Genomic DNA, 17,180 nt, shown 5'->3' on the forward strand with positions numbered 1-17,180 from the left:
ACACACACACACACACACACACACACACACACACACACACACACACACACTTTTCCCCCCAGAGAGCCAGTTGTTAAACACTTACCATCATACCAGTGAATAAATGCTAGGTGATTGCTTAGATAGACTCTAAGGGTGGATGTATCCTGACCACCAGGGTAGAATGTCGGGGGGAGATAGATTTCTCAGGCATAATTTAGGTAACATTCTGTTACCAGGAGGCAAGAATGAGGTATATAAACTCCTTTAGGAGGCAGGAGTGGTACAGTGAGGGAATCTGGGGCAAAAGTTCAGTTACCAAGCAGTCACCGCTGGGGAGGTCTGCCCAGTGGTCAGGCCCCAGGCACTGGGCAGTACAGGTGCCCAGGCTTCCTGCACCAGTTCTTCCAGCCCAAGCCAGGGTGGCCCAGAAACTGGTGGAGCACACAGCCTGCAGGGGGCATCCATGGACTTGACTGCAACCAGGGGGACAGTGTCAGGGGCTGCCCAGAAGAAACCTACATATCGATTGTGGGTACGACAAGATGTACCAGTCCAGTACTCCTGATGGCGTGAAAGAGCTCTGTTCCTAACCTGGATTATCTGGGCTTCATAATTATTGTATTCTTTATTATGTTCTATTATACATTGATATTATATTTTATTTCATGATTATCTGGGCTATATGTATGGGCACTTTTTTTTAATGTTTTTATTTATTTTTGAAGGAGAGAGAGAGACAGAGCATGAGTGGGGGAGGAGCAGAGGGAGAGGGAGACACAGAATTTGAAGCAGGCTCCAGGCTCTAAGCTGTCAGCACAGAGCCCAACGTGGGGCTCGAACTCACAAACTGTGAGATCATGACCTGAACCAAAGTCAGACATTTAACCAACTGAGCCACCCAGGTGCCCCTGTATGGGCACTTTTAATACACTCTGGACTGAAAATAGTCACAGGTCATTAATTCAGATACTTTTGGCTTTTCCTTTTTCCCTGGAACACTGCTATATCCTTGAGTTATAGGATGTCCAGACAGATTTTTTCGAAAACAGCTTGTTTTCGAGTCCTTTTAATAGTGTCCAGATAATGATTTTATTAACAAGTATAGGCTTTTCAAAGGCTGCAGTGGATGTAGCTGAACAATAGCAGGGACTCAAAACCAAGTGGCAGAGAGCTGAAGGCTTTCCACAGGGGAAGGGCCTTCTCCTGGCTGAGCTTCCTGGGATGCTGAGATTCTGTTTTGTTTTATTCCCAGCAGAGAGATGCCCTTCTTGCCTGCAGGGAGAGAGGTCTGGCAAGCTGCTTTATGTTTCCAAAGGGCACAAAGCAGAGAAACGTAGTGGCAGCTGTCTGACTTCTACACACAAGATCCAAGATATGTGGCCAATTTCCAGATTTCTGAATCCTTTTGGGTCCTCATGGAATTAAAATAAGCAGCCACAGGGGCAAAAACAACAACAGTTCAACTCTCCGGCCAGACAAGGAGCTTTCATTGGGAGGACGGCACTGTTTGGCTGTTCGTTCATCCTACTGCACCCATTTCACACCCCACGCTCCTCTTTATAACTTTACATCATTAAACCCTTGAAGGCAGGACCCTGCCCTACTGATCTCTGGACACCCACCCCACCCTCTGTCATAGAAGTATGGAGTGGAGTCTCAGATGGAGCTGGTCTGGCTTCTATAGGAGACAGTCCTCGTTGTTCCATTGGGTTTCCTGCAAACTACAAGATAAGGACTCCTTCACCAGGCATTTAACCTATTTCTGAGTTTGCACTACTCCCTGCATTTGTCCTGTGAGCCAAGGGAGGAAGACTATCACTTAATGAACATCTACTGGATTCTCATACAGAAAATCTCATTTATTTCTTACAATAGTCCTCCAAGATGGACTAAGGCACTCGTTCAGTCTTTCTACCGATCTGAAAAGTGGCAGAGCTGGGAATTAAAGGCCAGGCTGTGTGAACCCAAAATGCCCCTACAACTTCCTCTTGAGCCTGGGCCCTGGATGACCTGGCCTTCTCCACCCACTAGCCACGGTCCACTGTGCCCACTTGTTCTCTTGTCTCTGATTTTTAGATCTTCGACATGTCAGGCTTCTTCCTCTCACACACACTGTTCATTTTGCCAGAAATGTTCTTCCTCCTTCTTTCTGACTTTCATTTCACTAAATATCCCTTCCTTTTCCCTCAGCAATCAATGTAAATGTCACTCCTGCTCATAAGCCTTCTCTGGTCCCAAGATAACACAAAGTCCCCGTTGCATCTCTTGGACCACCGGATAGTGTCCCTGTGTAGCATTATTAGTTCAGTTCTCTTTAGTCCTATAAGCTCTGCGAGGACATTAACTATGTGTATATATATGTTGCTAGCATATGCCATAGCATAGAGTAGGTCAGAAAAGACTTACTGAATCGATGTTAAGATTATTGACCAGCTAGGTTGTAGGGATATGGAAAGGCAAATAACATGGTCCCTGGCCTCAAGAAGCTTACAGTTTAATGAGTTTGCAGATGAGGATGGGAGGTTTGGAGAGATCAAGTGTACCTCAGAACAGAGTTCCTTCCCCATCACCAGTCAGACCATCTTTCCAGCCTGATGTCTCTCCCATCCCCTCTTGTCAAAGACCTACCCATGTGAGAGAGGCGCAGGCTCCTTCAACACCAGCTCACTGTCTCTGGTTTCTGACAGTAATTGTATCTGTCATTCTCCCTGGCTTGAGTCCTGTCTACTTTGTATTATAATGATTCAGGCACTTGTGTTTTCAACTCTACCTGCACAGCGCATTTCAAATCAGCCTCCTTTTAATTTCTTTTAATTCCATGCTTGTTACTCTTGTCCACATCACCGCTGTTTCACATTGGTACTCTGTGACAGTTTCAGAGCTCAACTGGTCTTTCTGCCTGTGCACATACCCCTCACCAGTCCACAGAAGCCAGAACTATCTCTTCAGAGCATAGACCATATCACAATACTTTCCTTCATTGAAATCTCATAGGTACCCTTGGAATAAAATCCAAACTCCTTAACATACTGTACAACGGGGGTGTACAACGGGGGCAAACTGTACAAAAATCCAGCCTACCGCCTGTTTTTGTCCAGCCTGTGAGCTAAGAATGGTCTCTACACTGAGGAAAAAAAATATTTTGTAACATGTGAAAATTATGTGAAATTCCAATCTCGGCGTCCATAACTAAAAGTTTATTGGAACACAACCCCAGTCATAATTTTGCATGTTGTCTCAATGGCGGAATTGAATAGTTGTAATACAGACCACATGGCCCACAAAGCCAAACATGTTTACTTACTGTCTGACACTTGGTAGGACGAGTTTACAGACCCCTAGTCTACAAAGAGTCATGTCTGACTCCTGTCCACTTCTCTGAAACTCCATTTCCTGTTATTCTACCCATCTTCCTTCATGGGCACTTTCTGTCTCTGACTTCCCAAGTCATTTCTACCAAGGTCATCCTGCACCTCACTCCAATACATTATCCTCTATTCTTTTGTTTTTAGCATTTATCACAATCTGAAGCTATTTGTTAATTTACTTGCTTACCCAAGAAAATATGAACTACATGAGCTTGGTCTGTTTTTCCTCACTGTATCTCCAGGGCCTATAAGAGGATATGCACATTGCAGGCATTCCAAAAAGTGTGCAAAACGAACATTTTATCTTCCCTATGAGTTCTTCAGGGAAGATACAGTGTCTGACTCATTTCTGCATCCCCCACAGTGGCCAATATTGTGCCTTGTATGGAGTAATAGTTCCAAAAATAGCTACTGACCAGATAATATGCCAGTCACTTTCTCTTCCTCCTGGGACAAAGTGAGAAAACACCTGCTGTCAGCAAGACCCCAAGAAACAAAAAAATGTGTACAGTGTCTTTTTCACCTCATCTACACTCCACTGTTTGAGAGCACATTTTAAAGAGGGGCCGTGGATTTCAGCATATTCCTCAGAGAACTGTGGCTATGGGTACATCAAGTGTCCCAGTGAAGGGTGTTTCCAATTGATGTGGAAGCTAGGCTAGGTGTTTTCTGATTATGGGAAAGAACCACTGGCAAAGGGTGGAGTTGGAAGTTTTTCCTAAGAAAATTGGTCTAGTCATTTTTTTTTTAAAGATAGTAGATTACCTTTTAAAATATGTATGTGTAAAATGTTACAAAAAAAAAAGATAAAAAGAAAATCCTGAATTAAACAAAAACAGATAATGGTTTATAGGAAGCTAAGGTTTAGGGATCTTTGGAGGATTCTGGGAAGACATCTATTAATATTTATTGGGGAACTGTGCTTTACTAAATAAACAATTAGCCAAAAGCCACAGAGCCTATCCATGCAGAGTCTGGATTTGAACTCCTGTCTATTTTGTCTGCTTGCCAAGCCCATGTGAGGAGAAAGTGATAAATGGACTAACAGCCATATTAAGATCTTTTAAGCTAGAGAAAGCAGCAACTATGAAAAGCTTGCAGAAGGTATTTGCAATATTTGACTTCTACTAAGGGAACTGAAGGCAGGGGCTCCTGGTTGGCGCCTCTGTCCCTTTTCCCCAAGGGCCCACGTTGTCTCTAGTACTGTGATTTCCTTGTTGTGGTTTCAAGAGGGAGAGAGGGTTGGGGGGAAGAACAGGGGATTGTATGGATACTGGGCGACCGTGAGTCTCATGAAGGTGTTCTGTATTTTCATGTCAGCTACATGTGGCCGTGGTGGCCAAGATAAGTACTGATTTCAAAAAATAAATAAATAAACAGCAGTGTAAACAGTCACAGAAGACTCATGTAAATTGCTGGCTTATAATTTGAGCCTGGTTCATGTTCTGTAACATCCCCGGTACCCAATCTTCCTCCCTCTCCTTCCGCGGTAGTGTATTCCGGCCCTCCCCAATCGTGTTTCCCCTCTGGCTAGAGTCACTTAGCCTGAGGTGAGGGACAGGATGGATGACCTGGGAACGGACCAACTCCAGAGCAGGAGTGGTTCCCCAGGATCCAGAGGAATGTGTGGGAGAACGGAAATAAATAAGAATGAACCAGACCACCTTGGGAGCAGTCAGCCAGAGCCCTCCTCCCTTTGTCTCACCAGGGGAGTGTGCTGTTTGGCGTGCTTCCCTCCTGTATTTGTTTTCACATTCTACTGTAAATTACTCAACAAGGTGCCTTATTGACCCTGAAAAATCCAATCTTTAGATTTCTCTCATCAAGGCAAGAATAAGCCTTCCAGAGCTCCCCAGGGAGACAAAGAGCCCGGTCTTCCATTCCCAGACCCAGCTTCTGTTTCTGTGTGGATGATCAGAATGGCTGATGTTGAGGGCACAGACCTCGACATGCTCGTTTGGGAGTTGTTTACTTGGGGGCCCAAGAATTCCAAATGGGCTCCAGGGGATCAAAGAAAACCCTTCATACTGTACGCAACGTAGGTGTATCTGAGGGATCCCCTTCAGATCCCCGTGAAAGACTACACATCATCATGTACAATGTATATCCTGGCTGGAGCTATTTACAGGGCCTAATTACTTTTCTTGGGGGGAGTGCCACAGTTATCTTAATTTTGTTTGTGGCCTTTGGGTTCTACATTTCTCCTTATATAAGGGGACGTATCTAATGAGTCAGTAGCCTGGACCTACAATGTATAACGCTGAGTATTTTTCAGCTATTTTGTTTAATGGGCAGATTCACCCATGCCTCTTATCTTGGTCCATGGGAGCAGCTGACACGTAGTAGGTTCCTAATGAAAATGTCTTAAATGAGTAGATGCAATTAGTAACAAAGAAGACTCTGTCCCATTCGCAGTTACAGAGGAAGAACAGGACTGCTGCCACTTTGCAAACATTTCAAGAGGTCACCCTCTGTGGGGAGGATGAAGGTAAGGAGCTCTTCGGACTTTGAAAAATCTGTTACCTATTCTAAGATAACAAGGTGGGTTAGGAAAGTCATTGGCAGTATTTCAGTCTTGGGGGTGAGGTACTGGCCCATAGACAGCGAGAGAAAGAATTATGTGGATTTACTGGAGTGAAATACACATGATAGAGTCTCTATCGGCCTAGATCCAACACCACACTAATTGCTGGCATGTTTGGGATAAGAAGTCATACCCAGCTTTCAGTCTAGTGCCATTTGGTGGATTGACTTACCACACTTTTACTGATGGTCCAGTACGGACCAGATTATGTAAAGTTCTGGGGATGGGATTATGAATTAAATCTGATCCTCGCCCTCAAGACAATGGCAGTCCAATGGGGGCAGTGGACAACTCACTACAAGGTTTGAATGCAATATGATGAGTCTACGAGAGAGGCAGGCTCAGAGGGGGGCACCCTCAGCAGCCTGAGGAGAGGGTGGGTAGGGACAGCTTTCTGGACAAGCTGACTCCTGACAGAGTCCTGAAGAGTGTGCAGGTCTGCCAAGGGAAGAGAGTGGTCAGAGACATTCCAGGTAGAGGTTGCTGTGAGAGCAAAGGCCCAGAATCATGGTGTGGTCAGGGAACTGCAGGGCAATCACCGGGGACAGAAGAGGTGAGGTGGGATGGGAGTGTGACTTGAATCAGAGCAGAGATTGGACCACGAGGCAAGAGCTCATCCTGCTAACATAGTTTGAAGGCATTTTGGAGCTATTGATAGATTAGGCCATTATATGATCAGATTTGCATTTCAGAAAGATCACTCTTGTAGCTTGTTGGAGAAAAACTGGAGGGGAGAAGGCTATAGTCTGGGAGACCAGAAGTATTCGTGTGCTGTGATCCCTGTGAGGTGGAACACCAGTTCAGCACTGGCGTCTCACCCTCTGAAGAGGGTGAAGAGGAAGAAATTGCTTGACTTCCGTTACCCGCCAAGAGACAGATTTTCCTATTCGTTGAGGCATTTGTGAGCCAAATTTTCATGTAAACCTAAATACTTGGCATCTCAAGCTCTTATAGGAAATGGTGAATCCTGGAGTTCAACTACTTTTTTTTTTTTTTTTAAACTAAGAGCTATTGGCAACACTGTATGTTTTAAATTTCCAAATCAAATATCGTGGTTATATCAAAACCCATGCTGCCTCTGCAGGTGTACCAAACTGGTCTCAGCTTCGTTCAGAGTCCCACTTCACACAGTAATGAAAACACTGACATCTCACTGCTCGTTTAATATTTATGCAGTGGTTGTCATCTCAGTTTTACACGTGCAAAACAGAGTTGGTTGGATTTGAGGTGAGTTGGAATCTCCTTTGACAGTAGTTTTTTGGGGAGATGCTTTCATCCTCAATTAACTTTCAAAACAACACTTAGTGGCAAGAGATCAAAGAAATGCTGTTACCATGGGGGCTGCTGACTCTATTATGTTCCCCCAAAAGTTGTCCCTTAGATGAGCCTTATTAGATTTGGAGCAAACACTCCTCTACACAGAAACAGACCAGTGAGATGTACTTTCGCAATGTGAAAGGAGAGAGAAAAGGAGGAGGAAGTAACAAAGGAAAGTAAGCCTGTGGCTGGTACTTGTCTACCTCTCATCACAGAAAGAACATCTTACAGTTTCCTAGCATTTTCAGCGTGCGATACTCCCTTCCACATCTGTCACACTTGGTTTTCCTTGTTAGGCACTTTTCCTGTTTTAGACGTGACGTCACAGGCTCTGCAAGCCTGCGTGTGCTAGCCAAGCTGCACGCCGGGAATGAACACAGGCTCAAGTTTTGAATCCAGGTCGGTCTGGGCTCAGAATCCAGCGCCTCTTTCCCTCATAGTTAAATGTCACTTCAGAATATATGAAAGGTGAGGAAAACAGTTGCTGGGAAGAAGGAATCCTGGAGGCACACAGGTTTGTAAGTTTTGATTTGGAGAAAGTCTGACAGGTGATCCTTCCGAATCTTCAGTTAGCTATCAGGTGAAGGTGCAGTTCCACAGACCAGCTTTGCGTAGGGCGTTACGCCTTGGCGCCCCAAGGGGCTCACCCCCAGTGTGCCCGCCCACTTCCCTGCAGGGCCCTGGAAGAACACGTAGCATTTAGCTGTAGAAGGGTTTGATACTCATTCCTTTAAGCGCAAATCTCCGGGACCGATTCTTGCTGCTCGGTCCTTCACCTTCATTAATGATAATACTACACTTAAATGACACTTTCCAGCTTAAGAACACCTTCATGAATTCACATTTCCACATAGGAGCCAACACTTTTGCGAGCATCTTTAAGATTGCAAGGCACAGCGCTGGGTGACAGGGATGTAAACTAGAATAAGACATCATCCTTGAATTGGGGCTCACAGCCCAGCAGGCAGATGGATAAAGATACAGGCAATTACAGTAGGCACAATGCTCCCCGTCGCAGGCAGGTGAACAAGGTGTTGTTCACGTTCTAAGGACCAACAAACTTTGGGAGGGGGACTGGGTAAGGGAAGGTGACGTCTGGTCTGGGTTTCAAAGACTGAATAGGATTTTACCACCCAGAGAAGGGCATTCTGGGGAGAGAGACCAAGGGTTGAGAGGATGGGCATGATAAGGTAAAGGAGGGATGGTTTGAAGCAGAGGGAAGCAGGAGGTGGGGGCTGGGGGCTGGGGGCTGGGCTGATATGTGAAAGTCCTTGAATGCAATGCTGAGAGTTGGTTTTTACCTCGTGGGAGCCAGTGAAGGCTCATGAGCAGCAGAATGACATGATCGATTCGTGTTTTAATCTGATGACCGGTGTTGATGTAAGGAGGCTCATGGGAGACATTTAAACCTCACTAGCTCTGCCAACTTTGTTCTTATTCCTGTATTTCAAGTAAGGGAGCTGATTCTTAGAGTGTCCAGTGACTTCCTGAGAGCTGGTTGGTGTAGGTATCACAACCCAGCTGTACCATTTCTGACTTTAATTCCTATAGATTCTGCATGCCTGTGTGACACATGGCCCTAAACCTCTTTGTTTTCTGTGGAGCCCACGGTTTATTACATCTGGGGTGGTCTGGCCAGCTCATTCACCACCAACACTGTGCACAGTAACTTAGATTTCCTGTGAAGGTCTGCCGTACCTGAGAACAGTCACCTTTCCGCATGATTCTTTTCCTTACTTCCACTCAGTCAACAAGATGAATCTCCTCAGAGTAATTGCTGGATAGTGTTGACGAACGCTTGAATCACGTCATCGGACTGCAGCTGTACTGACAGCGGACCGACCCCGAGCTGTCCTGCATACTGTTGCTTTCGCCCTCCTAGGACGCGGCCAGGCCCCTGGAGACCTGGACAGCTGAAGCCGTAGACCCAGAACATGGTCTCTCCCACAGCAGAAAACCTGGTTGTGGGCTCTGCTTTGAAATTCCCTCTTGGAACACCAGACCCGCCACTGAGCACCAGCCGTAAATGAAAGCAAAAGCCAGAGTTCAGGCGGAAGCTAAAAGTAATTACACGGCCTTGGCTGACCCTTTCAGGGATAGATTCTTCCATTTATAACAGAGACTAAAACAGAAAAAAACCCACTGGAGGTGGTCAGGGCTGAAACAGTGTTTCTAGCATCTTCGGGGTCACCACTCAGTAACTTATTTCAAATCATTTTGAATGGTGAGTTCTCACATCCAGGTGTTCCTCTGCGTCACCTGTTTACAAATGTCCTTACCAGTTTTTATTCCATTAGGCCTCAGCATAGAAAAGCAACAAGCATCTCAGGCTTCAGGGTTGTGATTTTTAAAACGAACAAAATAAAAAAGAGGCCAACAAAAAAACCCAGACCCTTAAATGCAGAGAACAGGCTGGTGGTTGCCAGAGAGTAGGTGGGTTGGGGGGGGGGGGGGTGCGGGGATGGGTGAAGTAGGTGAAGGGGATTAAGAGCACACTTGTCGGGACCAGCACTGAGAAATGTATCGAATTGTTGAATCACTGTATCACACACCTGAAACTAATATAACACTGGATGTTAACTACACTTCAACTTAAAAAAAAAAAAGCATTTGCAAACATTGGATACTGATTATTTAGTTACCTAAAGGTTTTGGTAGCATACAAGGAGAAGAAACAGTTGAAAATGTGTGTGTAGGTCAGGGAGGAGGCTAAATGCTAAATGCTGCCTGGGACTAGAGAATGAAGACGCAAAGGCTTATTTATTTTAGTATTTACTGTATCAAAAAATCTGGCATTAAACCACACAATCCTGGGGTGCCTGTTAAGCGTCTGACTCTCGATTTGGGCTCGTGTTATGATCTCACAGTTCATGAGACTGAGCCCTGCATCGGGCTCTGTGCTGACAGCATGGAGCCTGCTTGGGATTCTCTCTCCCTTCCTCTCCCTCTCTCTGCCCTCCCCTCCTCATTCTCTCTCAAACTAAATAAACTTTAAAAAGCAAAACAAAATCCGCACAATCCAATAATTCTACTGAAAACCAATTTACAAGTAAAAGGCCAAGGAGACCCAATAAAATCTATAATTATTATAAATATAAGTACTATATATTTGCAAGATGCAGTCTCACCATGCTGCAATGAAATTTACTTTTAAAATGTATAATTTATCCATAAATTATCTGACTAGTATGAGGAGATAATTGACATGGGAATTTGCATAAAAAAGATTTCATTTTTCAGAAGACATTGGAAATCTCTGACTTTTCTAAGTGTACCCATCATTTCACCTATTTAAAGGGATAAAAATACAGGTTTGAAAGTAGCAGATCAGATCTCTCTTTTTAAAAACAAAACAAAACAAACTGGTGACATCATACATGGAAAAAGTGCAAATACTACCAAAGGTTATATTCCCTCTTAGCTTGCTTCCCACAGGCCACCACTGATACCTGTTCTTGACTCCCCTTCCAGATATTTTCCATACAGACAAAATAGAGAATAGAATAGACTGTGACCTACCAGGAGGACATTCTGTTTTCTCATGCGTAAAATGAGAGAGTACCGGGGCGCCTGGGTGGCGCAGTCGGTTGGGCGTCCGACTTCAGCCAGGTCACGATCTCGTGGTCCGTGAGTTCGAGCCCCGCGTCGGGCTCTGGGCTGATGGCTCAGAGCCTGGACCCTGTTTCCGATTCTGTGTCTCCCTCTCTCTCTGCCCCTCCCCCGTTCATGCTCTGTCTCTCTCTGTCCCAAAAATAAATAAAAAAAAAAAACGTTGAAAAAAAAATTAAAAAAAAAAAATGAGAGAGTACCTGGCTAATTGGGTTGTTACAAGAATGATATGCAAAGTACTTGACAGACTTTGGAAGGGTCTGCAAATATTAACTGATCATGGGGTCCTTAACCTGGAGTTCACAGACCTCTGCAAAATCTAAGGCTTAGCTTCGGAGTGTTTACAAAGGCCTTGACATTTAGACCTGTGTTTTTACTGGGCAGGCAGAGCCACTGTGCTACAAACTTTTCAAAGGGAGAATGATACCAAAGTGGTTTAGGAGCAGCATTCTAGAGCCTGAGTGCCATTTTCTTGGGGTTGTGCCCCATTCACTGAATGTGCATCAAATGAAGGAGAGGATGGAGACTGTAAGGCAGGATAGAGTTGCCCTTCGGGCTTGCTACCTCTTTCTGGGTCTCTCTCCTGTTCTGGCCTTCCCCCAGAACTGTGTCTACCTACGTGCATTTCTCTCAATGAGCCAACTTGCCTGCACCACTGTGCCAGCCTTCCAGAATTGCCTCCCTGCATTCTCCCATTATCAAAACTCTGGACCCAGATGCCACACAGGAAAGTTGAACCTCTACTTAAAAATTAAAGACACATCTCATGATCAATGACTTTACAGCAAAGTATGAGTGATGGCTAAGCCCTGAGACTATTTATTTTCATTTACATATTTTAGTTATTTTTTCTCCCAAAGCACTTTCATGTTAAACAGAGGAAGTCAGGAGACAACACAGAATACTTATTTCTGCTAGAGAGTTCCCAAGCTTTTTTCCTCCACTGCAAACGTCATGGGCGAAGGCTTCCCATACATGCCACACTCCCGCTGGTGTATCCATGGTATTGCACAATTACCTGGCACCCTGAGCATAATTTCACCTCTCCCCTGCTCAAGAAATGCAAGTGAGTGAGAGTTAACACCATATCAATAACCTTGATTTCCTCATGACATTAAAAAAAGGATTTTTTTTTTTTTTTTTTTTTTTTTTTTTTTTTTGCTAACTTCACTACTCCAGGTTCGGCATCATAACCATTATTTAAACTATTTCCTATACACTTCATAGCAGATAATCACAACACTGGTGTGAGGCTACTCAGATAGTAGAGGCTTAATTTTCAGTTGTTGAATGGGAGCTGGAGCCAGTTTGAGATGGCAGGTTTTTCTAAGGCTCTTCAAATTATATTCCCTCACTCCCTCATTCATTTTCCATCCACTCCCTCATCCATCCAGCCATCCGTTTGTTAGGCTCGATGTTGGAAGGAGATGAAAGGGAAACATGTGCGAGGGCATGAGGCATGGGATTGTGAGATGAGTCCCAGGTAAGGTGAGCTGCCGTGTGGTTTTAGCCCTGGCATGGAGAGCGACAGGTGGTGGGAGATGAAGCTGGGAGTGTTAGGGCCAGGTTGTGTAGAGACCGTATGCGTGTTAAGGAGTATGGACCATGTAGTCATCACCACATAAAGCTGGTCATGCTCAGACGGAACTCGTAGAAATAGCAAAACCAGATTCTCAGATTTATGTTCCTTAAAATCATGGCATAGTCCTGGAGAGCGGGGCCAGTGGGCTGCTCCCATGCACTGACTGGGGGTTGGCCAACTGTCGAGATTCCTACCTGACGTATTGCTTCCCATTATCCACCCAAGCTAGAAACGCAGGGATAAAAACAGACATGCAGGGATCTGGGGGCTGAGGTGTGAGCCTCTGATGCCAGCACAAGTAGCAAGGGTCTGAGGGCCCTCGGCAGGTTACTCTGGTCCCGGGGACATCAGAGTTGAAGGAGCTCCCCTTGTTGACCATCCTCAGCTTCTGCAAACTCCAGAAATCTCATGAGGGTCCTATGAATTGCTCAGATTACAGGTGAGGCGCTTTAACCCCTGAGGTCCCCAGCCTGGGCTTCAGGTCTCTCTGGTGAGTTTTACTAAATGCTGTCGGGGACAGAATAGTGAACTGGGAGCAGGGATCTAGGAATTTTACCTCAGCTCTGTGACCTCAAGGGAGTCCATTTACCTTTCTGGGACTCAGTTTCCTTAGTTTTAAAAGAATAGGTTGGGCCAGATGATCTCTGCTTTTCCTTGGTTGGTAAACTCTAAAACTCTGTTGGGTTTGTTTTTTTTTTTTTAATGTTATACATATTTCATGGGTGTTTGTGATTTATGGTTTTATTCTTGCTTTTTAGAGCTCACTACATCATTTTATGTAAAAGCCTTTCTAAACCTGATTTTACATATTTTAATTTTTAATGCCTTTTGTTTTTTAATTTTTTATCACTGTTTTACTATTAATGTTTTAAAACAAATGGCCATCTCTTAAGACCATTAAATTTTTTTTTAATGTTTATTTATTTGTGAGACACACAGCATGAGCGGGGGAGGGGCAGACAGAGAGGGAGCCACAGAATCAGAGCATAGAGAACCCAATGCATGGCCCAAACTCATGAACTGAATAGAATGTGACTTCTCTCCCTAATTTCTCTTTTTCTTACAGCACTTACCATGGTCTACCCTACATTATAGTTATTATTTTTTTAGTCTTTATTTATTTTTGAGAGAGAGAGAGAGAGAGAGAGAGGCAGAGCATGAGAAGGGGAGGGACAGAGAGAGAGAGAGAGGGAGACACAGAATCTGAAGCAGGCTCCAGGCTCTGAGCTGTCAGCACAGAGCCTGATGCGGGGCTCGAACTCACAAGCTGTGAGATCACGACCTGAGCCTAAGTCAGATGCTTAACCGACTGAGCCACCCAGGCACCCCTAAGACCATTTTATTAAAAATACCAATTAATTTGTTACCTTTTCCTGGATTTTGATTTTCTAGAAGTAGATCACACAACAAGAGCAGAAGATCTGTAAAGTTAAACTTTTTCCTCCAATCTCAACATCAAACCAACACAAACACATTCTTTTATCCTTGTTAATTCCTTACCAAATAACAAAGAATTTACCACCACAGTGTCAGATAAGTTTAACTGCTGAAACACGGAAGGATAAAACGATGAGAAAAGAAGGTCAGTTTAAAAGGATACCTCTAGACACTACTTAACAATGACCAAATAAATTCATTTGGAAATTTTGGGGAAGTTTTGGCAAACTATTTCTATTAAGTAGCTAGAACTATCCAAGTGAAAATAACTCAAGTAGAATTTGCAAGAAATTAGAGTCCCTCTTCCCGACTAACAAAGCAAACAGAATATATCCTCATTCACAGAAACAGTCATTAGGAAAGGTGAAGCCTCCAAGAAGTGTTCTTCCTCCTGTACGGACAAAACCGTGTTAACATCTAGCTCTTTGGAGAAAGAAAAGAATATAGACTTTGGAGAATTCTAGTAGGTTCCCAGGAATAACAAGAAGATGTTATTCTCAGGGCAAAGAAAATGGGAAGTCTGTCATTTGGGGCTTCAACTCTCAAAACTGGCCTGGCTTTTCTCCTGCCTATTGTACTGTCAGTCCTTGTTTTTTAATTATATATTATTTAAGTAACTGTGGCTCCATTTTATGACTCTGAAAACAGCAGAAACACTGCCTTCCTATTTTAGGGAAGAAACTGAGGCCAGAGGGGTTAAGTCCTTGTTCAAGTTCACACAGCTAATAAGTAGATTGACGTGGAAAAAAAAAATAAACGAGGAGGGGATTGTAACTACTTGTGTTTCAAAAAATAGCGCCTGTTCTTCCCTTATTAAACTCATGTTTTAGAAAAAAAATAGGCATAATAAGAGTATTAATATCATGACTTTGTTAACTGGGGATAACTCGGCTTAACGAGGAGGAGTAAGGCTATTTGAGTCTCATTGAAAGAGACGCTGATGAACTTGTGTAAGGCTCTCCTCATTACGGGGCAGTTAGTGATCAGGATTTATTCAGATGCCATGAGGAAAAAGCTTCTGAGCATGTGAAACTTTAAAATGAACTCTTTGAAACAAAACAAGCAAAAGAAGAAAAGATAGAGAGACAAACTCAGAAACAGACTCAACTACAGTGAACAAACTGATGGTGACCAGAGAGGAGGTGGTTGGGGGGGGTGGATGTGTGAAACAGGTGATGGGGATTTAGGGGTGCACTTGTCTGCGATGAGCAACGGGTGTTGTATGTAAGTGTTGAATCACTACATTGCACACCTGAAGACCATTTATTTATTTATGTTTTTTAGAGACAGAGCGTGAGTGGGTGAGAGGGGCAGAGGGAGAGAGAGAGAGAGAGGGAGAGAGAGAGGATATTAAGCTATGCTCAGCACAAAGCCCAACTCGGGGCTCAATCCCATGACCCTGGAATCAAGACCTGGGTCAAAATCAAGAGTCTGACACTCAACTGACTGAGTCACCCATCCATCCCCACTTGAAGTTAATATAACGCTGTTAACGATACTGGAATTAAAACATATATATATATATATATGTCTATGTATGTGTATATATATGTCTATGTATATATAAATGAATTCTTCCAATGGAAACCTCTAAAATTTTTGGCATTTCCAAAGCAGTTTCATAATCATTGCTTGTGGAAATCAATCTTTTTTTTTGTTTTTGGCATAAATTTGAAGGAAATATTTATTTTTAAAATAATGTACATAACACTAACAGAAACAAAAATACAGCAAAATGTTTGCTAGTGATCACTAATACTAACAAATTAAATATTCTTTTCTTTTTTCTTTTCCCTTCCACATTTAAGTCCATGAACCAAGTTGCATCAGTTTTTGTACAAGGTTTGGAACTTAGGGTAAAGGTGGTTTTTTTGTTTTGTTTTGTTTTGTTTTGTTGTTTTTGTTTTACCTCGAGATATCCAAATGCTGCAACACCATTTGTTGAAAAGGTTATCTGTTGGCAACAGGATTGCTTTTGCACCTTTGTGAAAAAGAAGTCTGGTGCATGTGTGTGGCTCAAATTCTGGGATCTCTTCTGTCCCACTGATCTTTGTGTCTGTCCTTCCGGCAATGCCACAATGTCTTGATCACACAGCTCTGCAATAAAGTCTGGGATCTGGGTAGACTGATTCTACTCCCCTCCCCCCGCCCCCCTGTATTCTGCTTTTTCAGAATTATTGTAGCTAGTTTAGTTACTCTGCCTCTCAAAAAAACATTTTATAAAGCCTTGTCTGTATCTACAAAAAAAATCTTGCTTGCACTTTGATAGGTTATTCTGCAGGGCATAGCATTCTGGGCTGACAATTCTCTTCTTGAAGTGCTGGGAAAATATTGTTCTGCTTCTGGCCGAACTCCACGGTTTCTGATGAGAAATCCGCTACCATTTGAACTGTTTTTCTCCTGTGGTTCAGGTGTTGTTTTTCTCTTGTGTTCCAGATTTTTCTTGTCTTCAGTTTTTAGAAACTTGACCATTTTGTGTCTTGGTGTGGATTTTTTTTGGTTGGATCCGGTCTGGGGCGTGCTCAGCTATTTGAATCTGTAGGTTTTTGTCATTTGCCAAAACTGGCGAGTTTTCAGCCATCATTTCTTTAAGTACTTTTCTAGTACTGCCCTTCTCTAGTACTCCCCTCTTTCTGCTACTCTAATGACATGAATGTTAGATCTTTTGTTATCATCCCTCTGGTGTCTTTTTTTTTTTTTAATTTCTTTTTTTTTTTAATTTTTTTTAACGTTTATTTATTTTTTTGGGACAGAGAGAGATAGAGCATGAACGGGCGAGGGGCAGAGAGAGAGGGAGACACAGAATCGGAAACAGGCTCCAGGCTCTGAGCCATCAGCCCAGAGCCTGACGCGGGGCTCGAACTCACGGACCGCGAGATCGTGACCTGGCTGAAGTCCGACGCTTAACCGACTGCGCCACCCAGGCGCCCCCCCTCTGGTGTCTTAATGCTCCGTCTATTTTCTCCCAGTCTGTTTTCTCTTTGTTCTTCACACTGGTAATTTCTACTTTTCTATCTTCCAGCTCACTGATTTTTTCCCCACTGCCCCTTCCATTCTGCTGTGGGGCGTACCCACTGAGGCTGGTATTTCGCCTACTGCATTTTTCAGTTGTACTGTCTGCATTTAGCTTTTCTTTCCACTTGGCATTTCTTTGCTAAGACTTTCTGTTACTCTGCTTGGGCTTTTTATTTTTTCATTTGTTCCGAGCATGGATGTAATTGCCTATTGAGACATTTGTATCATGGCTGTGGACTCTTGTCATAAAACCCTAACATCCCTGTTATTCTGCGGTTGGTCTTTG

The 17,180-nt window shown here is 43.6% G+C and overlaps 1 protein-coding gene and 1 long non-coding RNA gene across 2 annotated transcripts in view; one reads left to right on the plus strand and one right to left on the minus strand.

Annotated features, from left to right (window-relative positions):
- The window catches only part of LOC121044754 (uncharacterized), a 13,467-nt gene extending 3,818 nt beyond the window's left edge, over positions 1-9,649 (plus strand). The window contains exons 2-3 of the long non-coding RNA XR_005797457.1: positions 5,766-5,838; positions 8,999-9,649. This is a non-coding gene — a long non-coding RNA (uncharacterized LOC121044754). The remainder of the gene's footprint in view (positions 1-5,765; positions 5,839-8,998) is intronic.
- Positions 1-17,180, minus strand: part of ANKFN1 (ankyrin repeat and fibronectin type III domain containing 1) — a 303,330-nt gene that overhangs the window by 81,191 nt on the left and 204,959 nt on the right. The window lies entirely within an intron of this gene.

This window comes from Herpailurus yagouaroundi, unplaced genomic scaffold (genome assembly GCF_014898765.1).
Source record: "Herpailurus yagouaroundi ecotype Mexico unplaced genomic scaffold, PumYag 189, whole genome shotgun sequence".
NCBI lineage: Eukaryota > Metazoa > Chordata > Mammalia > Carnivora > Felidae > Herpailurus > Herpailurus yagouaroundi.